The sequence below is a fragment of the Ictalurus punctatus genome, chromosome 13 (genome assembly GCF_001660625.3).
Source record: "Ictalurus punctatus breed USDA103 chromosome 13, Coco_2.0, whole genome shotgun sequence".
NCBI classification, from domain to species: Eukaryota; Metazoa; Chordata; class Actinopteri; order Siluriformes; family Ictaluridae; genus Ictalurus; species Ictalurus punctatus.
Genome location: NC_030428.2, coordinates 21675087 through 21683942, shown reverse-complemented (window position 1 = coordinate 21683942; position 8856 = coordinate 21675087).

Sequence of the window (8856 nt, the reverse complement as noted above, 5' to 3'; positions counted from 1 at the left end):
CCTAAACATGCCCTTTCAAAGGGAACTCAAGGTTGTGTGAGCTTAACGCTGTGGGAATGGGTCAGACAAGTTCATTAGTCCCTGAGGCCCAAGTCCAAGTCACGTCTCAAGACTTTGAGGTGGAGTCCAAGTCAAGTCTCAAGTCTCTGAGATCTCAAGTCTTTGTTCTATTTTTAGCAGTAGCTCTTTCAGTGAGTTATTGTAATTAACAGTGTATGAGGCTAAATCATTTTTGAAATATTAAAATTACTGAATGACAGACATTCTGCAGAATGCCTTTTTCATTTATTCAAAATTGTCTAATAAAGCATTAAGCATTTTAATCAAATCATTAATTTAATTTTTATACACAATCAAAAAAATATTACTTTCAAACTGCTAATAATGGTCACTCTGAACTCTATTTTTAAGTCATTTTTATTGGAAATTCAGTTTAAAGCAATCTTACAGCATGACTAGCTTGTTTACTCTCCCTTCAAAGTGCCGTTTGGAGGGTGATTTATACCATTTGGAACGCAGACTCTGTCACCACGAGAGAAACACGTGCTGTGTATTTTGAGCTATTCAGTTGCCGTAGTTTGCTGTAGTTCTGATGGGAAATGATGGGTAAGGTAGTCTTCCAGTGAGGGTTGGCGGTAACAAAAACCCCGGGTATAGCTGCAATTTAACTCTGTAAACATGAATATCATATGCACATGGTAGCTAATACTTTGGGGGGGAGGTCATTTGTACTTCTTGAATGTGTATGAATGTGTAAAACATTGTATGCCAAAAATCTTTCCAAATAATAATAATAATAAAAAAACAAGCTAACTTGCTATTGAAATTGGTTAACACAGTATAGTAGTTATCCAACATTACTATTGAAATTGGAGCTAAATAGCTAATTAACTTTAACCATTTCTCACAGTACACTGGTGTTTCATTCCTCCAGCAGAATGGAAATCAAATTATTGGACATTTTCAGTCAGTATCAACTGATTGTGAACCCCGTGCTGGAAAACCAGAATAACATTGATACAGAGATAAAATGGACAACACAAACTAAATCTTTTTGATAGTAAAACGCTGTATTCAACTGGCACAAAACAATTATAACATTTAAGCCTAGTAGGCTAGGTATAAAAAAAAAAATAAGTATGAGAAACTGAAAATTCATAAATTCTATTTTCATATGAGCCATTAACCATTACTGTGAAGTGTGACATCTCAAACAAATTCAATGGCAAACACGGGCACCACAAAATAGATAGAAATAAAAAAAATTTGGCCTATGGTAAAAAGAGTTAAGTACAGTTATACAATACAGAGCAAACAAAAAAAGTGAAAGTACGTAGTTTTGATGTCACTGATCCAATTTGCAATTTGTGATGCAATGTTAGAATACAAATGTATCATCCATATTTGTATGTAACTTGTCATAGATACCACATAGAAAATCTGTTGTTCCTTTAAAATGGGAAATAAACAGCAGTTTTTAGATTTTTTTTACATTTTTAAAACAAAGAAAGTAAATGTTTAATATCTTGAATATTTAATATTCAAGATGTTGCACTATTTCTAGGTCTCTATTAAAGTGTAAGTGATATTGACCATGTAAACTGCTTTGTACAAAAGGCCAGATTTTCTTCATACCTAGTCTCTTCTATGGAAGCAAGTATCCAGAAGAAAGTCTAAAATTGCATCATAAGGTTTTGCACAAACCAGTGGAGTCTATGCCAGCTCGAGTACACACTGTGATTAAAGCAAAAAGAACACATACCAAATACTAAGAAACTCTGAAATTCATGTGAATATTTCAAACATTCTACTTTTCACTCGAGTTGGTTTCAATAATGCAATTTGTAATTAAAATTGTTGCATTAAATTAGAAAAGAATGCAAAAAAAGAATTTTCACTGGTGTTCTCAAACTAAAGCACTCTTAAAGCTATCATATAGGACTTTAAGTAGGAACCTTGGTAGGGAATGAAAAATGATGTATAATAGTGTATGTGCATTAAATTGGACCAGACTCAAGGTTATGGGTGCTGCAGATGTAGTTGTAAACCACGCATATCTCTCACAGTGCTAAGATGTCATACAGAGAATTTAATGATGCATCACTGACAGCAATACATCCAGGAGCCTAGAGAGTGTAAAACTCAATAGCAAAGTCCTTATTTTTATGCACATTAAGGTTTTGTGGATGTTTTCATCCACTTATGAGGAAAAATACCATAGATTCAGACAGCGAAAAACATGTTATATATAATAGTGCAAAGTACAACGTTCAAACCAAGTGGAATTTATTTTCTTTCCTCAAATGTAACATTGTAAGGAAATGCTATGTCTGAAATGAGCATTATGTGATTTTCTGTAAGAGTACGTAAGGATTGTGGCTCTGTAAACAAATGTGAAATAAAACAATAGCTAAGAAGTTAAAGTGCAGAGATTTTAAGAGTAGAGATTTTATATCCATGTTGTTCTGTTAACGTAAAATATTATCATATTTTTCAAGCAGAAAGTACCTAAAATCACAACAGGAAGTAGTTATCTGGACCCCAACCACTTATAAACCACTTAATCACCTACAGTGCTCATGTCCCACAAGATGCAAAGGAATTAAAGCATTTTTTATAATCACTCTCCTTTTCTCTCACTTTCTTGCTCTGCTATTTACTGATTTTTTTATACTTCATTATAATCAATCCATCCATTTTCCATATCACTTATCCTACACAGGTGGGGGGTCGTGGGGGAAGCCTGGAGCCTATCTCAGGGAACTCGAGGCATAAAGCAGGGGACACCATGGACGGGGTGCCAATCCATTGCACATACAAACATTGACACAATATGGACAATTTGGAAATGCCAGTCAACCTACAACGCATGTCTTTGTACTGGGGGAGGAAACTGGTGTACCCAGAGGAAACCCTGAAACAGGAGGAGAATGTGCAAATTCCTCTGAAATAATATTGTCTGAAATACCCAGTTCAGTCATGAAACTCGGTCTGAGTACTGATTGGCTCCCTCAATGCCGTGCAACAGCCTATCAGCTATGTTTCTCTGCCCATGTAAGGCTTTATAATCCCGACTAACTTACCGCCTAAGCACTACTAAATTTTGTATCGCTTATGGCTGGTAAAAATTCCATAAATGTGAATTTAAAAAACTGATTACAGCTGGCAAATGCTTATAATGGCTTTCGAAGCTAAAAATGGCTGATAAACTCCGCAACTACCAATAAAAGCTAATACACACGACAACGATAATAGGTTATAAACATCTATAGTGGCTGGTAAATGCTGTCTTAAGCCGGGTTCACACTGTACGATTTTGGCCATGATTAGGTTGTCTTAGACAATTTTTGAGAATCCTAAAAGATTCCTATAATCCCTGGCCAAAATCTCTAGTCTTTGATCGCTAGTTTGACATGTTCCCCAACAGCCGATTAATGGTCGTTGCGATAAAACTTTTCCTCTGATTAAATTCTGGCAGTGTCAGAAGATTTGATGCATAGTCCTGTAGTGTGGCTTCTCGTTCTCCTTACAAGTTTTCTTGAGTGTGTCCGTATTTCACGTCTAGACTGTTGTACAGTCTGACATTAATGACAACTGAGATCCTACAGTGTGACATGGCTTCCAGCGGGGATCATGTTCATGCAGTCTGACATCGCTCACCTTCTCCAACTCCGCGCTCCATTCGCAAGCGGCGCTGCAGCACGTCCCTGCCTCCCCACAGATGATTGCCGGTTAACGCTGATGTATTTAATTCATTGCTGGTAGATGCAGATCACGTCAACAAACACATTGCTAGTAGATTCCCATTGCTATACAAGGATAATGGCTCAGGAAGCTATAACTGCGGATTAATGCTCATAATCGCTTATAATAAACCCTGACAACGGTCAAACACGATACATGCGATAATGGCTGATAAACCTTGATCACCACTGTTAAGTGCTGACATACGCTGATAATGGACGATAAACATTGATCATCACTGGTAAATGCTTATGTATGTCTCTAATGGCTGATGAACACTGATTATCAAGGTTGCTGATAATTACTGACACCCATTAATTGTCTATAACTGCAGACAAATGCCAATAAATGCTGATAATTGCTGACAAACGTTGATAAATGCTGATGACTGCTAATATTCCAATAAATGCTGATAAATGCCTAGAACTGCTGATATGAATGCTGGTGAATGCCGATAATTGCTGATAAGTGGCAATATATTCAGATACTTCCCATAATTCTTATCAGTGCCACTAAATGCTGCTTGCCGATAATTGCTGATGACTGCCGATAATTGCTGACAATTGTCGATAAATGCTATTAACTTCCGATAATTGCTGATAATTGCTGGCAAACGTGGATAACTGTTGATAATTGCTGACAAACGTTGATAAATGCTGATAATTACCAAAAAAAAAATAAAGAAATACTTATGATTCCTGACCATTATGTTGATAAATTCTGATAACTGATGATATACACAATAAGTGCTGGTAGTAACTGACAATAGCTTATTCATGCTGATAAATGAGTCATTGGACATTTATATTAAAAAAATAAAAAATAATTCTACACAATTATGCAAATTAAACATTAGCAGGTGGTCCTGGGTGTTTAGGAGCACGTATTTTCTGCCTAAGCAGTGCAAATCCCTATCGCCCCATAGTGATCCCGATCCCAGTCAAATTATTCACTCTACTGCCTATCTATTTTTAAAAAATTAACTTGGCATGCACTCACACTATGATCCGCACATATATATAGCCAAAACACAGCCGTCAGCTGGGTACAAGTAGCCTCTAAGTCACAGATAAATAAGTTCTGAGTTACCCAGTCCAGGCACACATAATCAGCTAGGCCATTAGATGTAATACCAACACATAGGACTAGTTCAGTAGTGTTAAGCCATTCGGCAAAGCAGGCCAAGTCCTGGCGTTCAGATCTGCATCGTTGGGGTGTGGGACGTGGGTTATTTCAGTACAGCCCGTCCGCTGGTTTTGGGGGGAGTGTAACCTATTTACACTCCATCCCCATATATAAAAGCTCACAATTTCACTCTGAGAGTTGTCAAGGCTGAAATATATTCACACAGCGCACATATATTTTTTATTACACAATTATTTACAAATACATTTAAATAATTCTGGAAATCTTCATATTCTTTAGTTCATGTCTATGTATAAATGCACTGACCAAAGTATACATCTTCCTGCTTTTAATAGGAATGTAAGCCTTGCTCAACTTCAGGAGCTTCCACAGTACAAGCTGCTAATATCTCATTACTTTCAGATCACACTACGGCTCTGCTTTCCCTTCACATCTTACATAAAGCAGCTTGGATCAAGTTTGCAATCTTGGCTTAACCATGTAATCCACAGAGGAGGCGATCAAAGAATATAATCCATTTTGAGGACACAGTTCTCAAACTCAAATCCCAAGTTAACGCAGTGCTGCGCTGACGCAAGACTGAAGGGTGAAATACCTGAGCAAACCATCTCATCCATGGAGGATCTCATGAAATCACGTATGCACCTTCCTCCACCAGGCCGAATTGACTTGTCTTTTTTTAATTATGTGGGACATTGGCTAGTTTAACTTTTTTACATTTACTTAGTGATAACACACAGTTCCCTCCACTAATAATGTCACCCTGGGTAAATAGGAGCAAAGAAGTCTGTGAAAAATTGTCTTTGTTGTTTAACCGTTTGATCTTTTGTTAAAAAAAATATAACAATAATCTCTATAATAATAATAATAATAATATCTGCTCTCATGGATATCAAACAATTGCAAACAAAAGAGGTTTATTGAAAAAAAAATAATAATAAATAAATAAAACTTTGTTAAATATATGTGTAACAATTATTGGCACTCTTTTAGTCAATACTTTGTGCTACCAACCCCAGCTCTGAGTCTTCTCCTATAATGCCTGATGAGGTTGGAGAATACATGGCAAGGGATCTGAGACCATTCCTCCATACAGAATCTCTCCAGATCCTTCACATTTCAAAGTTCATGCTGATGGACTTTCCGCTTCAGTTCACCCCACTGGTTTTCTATGGGTTTCAAGTCAGGGGACTGGGATGGCCATGGCAGGGCCTTAATTTTGTGGTCAGTAAATCATTTTTGTGTTGATTTTGATGTATGTTTTGAATCATTGTTCTGCTGGAAGATCCAACCACGGCCCATTTTAAGCTTTCTGGCAGAGGCAGTCAGGTTTTCATTTAATCTGTTGATATTTGATAGTCCATGATGCCATGTATCCTAACAAAATGTCCAGGTCCTCTGGCAGAAAAACAGCCCCAAAACATTAATGAGCCACCACCATATTTAACCATGAGCATGAGGTACTTTTCCATGTGTCTACCTATATGTGTTATAAATTCTTTAATATTAAAATAATATTTTAATATTTAATATTAATAATTCTAGAATATTTTGAAATACTGGATTTTTGATTTCCATGAGCTATAAGATGTAATTATCAAGATTTTTAAAAAAAAGGCTTGAAATATTTCCCATTATGTATACTGAATCTAGAACAAATGAAAGTTCCACTTTTTAAATTAAATTATGGGAAAAAATGAACTTTTCCATGATTTTCACATTTTTTGAGATGCACCTGTAGAAGAGCTATATTCTTATAGTCTATCCTGGGAACACCGGGTGCAATGCGTGAATGCATCCTGGATGGAACGCCATGTATGCACACACACACACACACACACACACACACACACACACACACACACACACACACACACACACACACACACACACACCCTAGGGGCAATTTAGAGCTAACAAAGCACTGGTGGTTTTGGGAGACTGCAGAACCCAAAGGTAACCTACGTGGATATAGGGAGATCATGCTAAATGTTTCATGCAGTAAGTAACCAAAGCTCAGGCTTGCTCAGGATCCTAAAGCTGTGAGGTGTCAATGCTACCTGCTGCACCACTGTACTACTCTGAAAAAAAAAATATGTTCAAATAATTTGTAATATGGAATGAGTTTGATGAAAAACATACTACTGTGTAAACATGACTACAATATTGTATCCAAAAGCATCCCCATATTTTATTCTATTTGTTCTGTTTGTTTTTATTGGATTGGCACCCTGTCCAGGGTGTACCCCGCCTTGTGCCTGATGCTCCCTGGGATAGGCTCCAGGATTCCCCGTAACCCTGAAAAGGATTAAGCGGTATAGAAGATGAATGGATAGATGGATGGATGGATGTTTTTATTGGAATTGTCTAGTCACTTCTTTCAAAGAAGGTTTGTGTGTTCTTTCCTGTTGTTACTGTGCCTCAGCGAGTTTACAGCGCATCATCACAAACATTTTAATGTACAACTGTCTCTGGAATACTGTGCAAATAACAAATAAAATGACTTTGACTTCATGGTGGAAAGGGAGATATTTGTAAATTTTTGTCACTTTTTTCCCTTAACACTGTTCCTTAGGAACTGCATTGAGTTACTGACAAGTCTTCAGATTGCAGTGTCGTTAAATAAATAGCCAGAGCACATGAAATGTTTTGAGGGTTGCACTTATTATGCACTTAATGTAATGCAATGGGCTAAGTTTTCACTCAGATGTACAAATCAGGCCTTTAAAAAAAGTAGCATACACAGTGGGTTTTTTTTGGGTCAGGTTAATATATGCAAAAAAGTTACCTTTAGACATTTTTAACATTAGCATAAAAAAACAGCTGTCTCAGGTCACTATTTCATCAAGAAAATACATTATTGCTCTTATTCATATTTGTGTAAGTTATTTTAAAGTGCAAAGAGGAACCTTGGTACATCTGCTTTTTCTTTCTTTGTTTAGACACAAGATGTTCTCTCATCTTCTCTCACAGCTTCTGTAAAATGTGCACAACCTTCAAAAAATTTACATCTGAGATGTGATGTTTGAGATGAGATTCTCATCAAAACATTCTGTTGGATGTCTGCTAGAGGTGTTGCACATAAATAAGCAAGGTCAGTTTTGAGGCACAGTTTTACTTTAGTGTGGGAATTTAATAGACACTGGTGAATATTTAGGGCCCAAGCACCGATGGTGTGAGGTCCTACTGGATCTGCTCCATTTATTAGGGCCCGAGAACCGGAGGGGAAGGCCGAGAGCAGCCTGCACAGAAGGTGCAAATCCCTGTTGTTTTTGGTGTGTTTATTATTATTCTTTTATTTAGCAATTTGACTAATTTTTTAGGCATTTGTGATGCTTCAAAATGAATTAAATTCGGCATACGCATGTATGTAGTAAATAGGCTTGGTCGTGGTTTAGGATATCCATAGCGCCCCTGAATGGTGGAATGGAATTTTAGGAGGAGCATAAGATTTGGTATGGTCGTTGCACTTCTCATATACGACAAGGTTCACTTGGTTGTATCTGACTCCGCCAAACAGGAAGTTGGCCTGGAATGTGAGGTTTTCAAACATTCCCACTGTGTTTTGAGATGCTTACAATGACTGAAAACGCATGAAACTTTACATTTCTATTTCTGTTAGGACAAATTTTCACTTGATCATGCAGTTTAGCATAGGTGTGCCTGCTAAGCTCCATAGCACCACCTAGCTTTTGAACGCAAATTTGACAACCATGTAGTGCATGAAAAATCAGGGAAATTTGGTGTACTCATCACACTTTGCCCAAATTTTATAATTCTTTGGTCATTTCTTTTGGGTTTTGGCCAGCTGACTCCATAGTGCCCCCTAACATTTCTGAGTTTACTGTTGTGGTTGCCACAAAGTTCGTCTGATATTTATGAATTTTGGTGGAGACATCATGTCGGACATATTTCCTTTTGGCTTGTATAAGCTTTCCCAACAGGAAATCTGCCATTTTGAAAGTT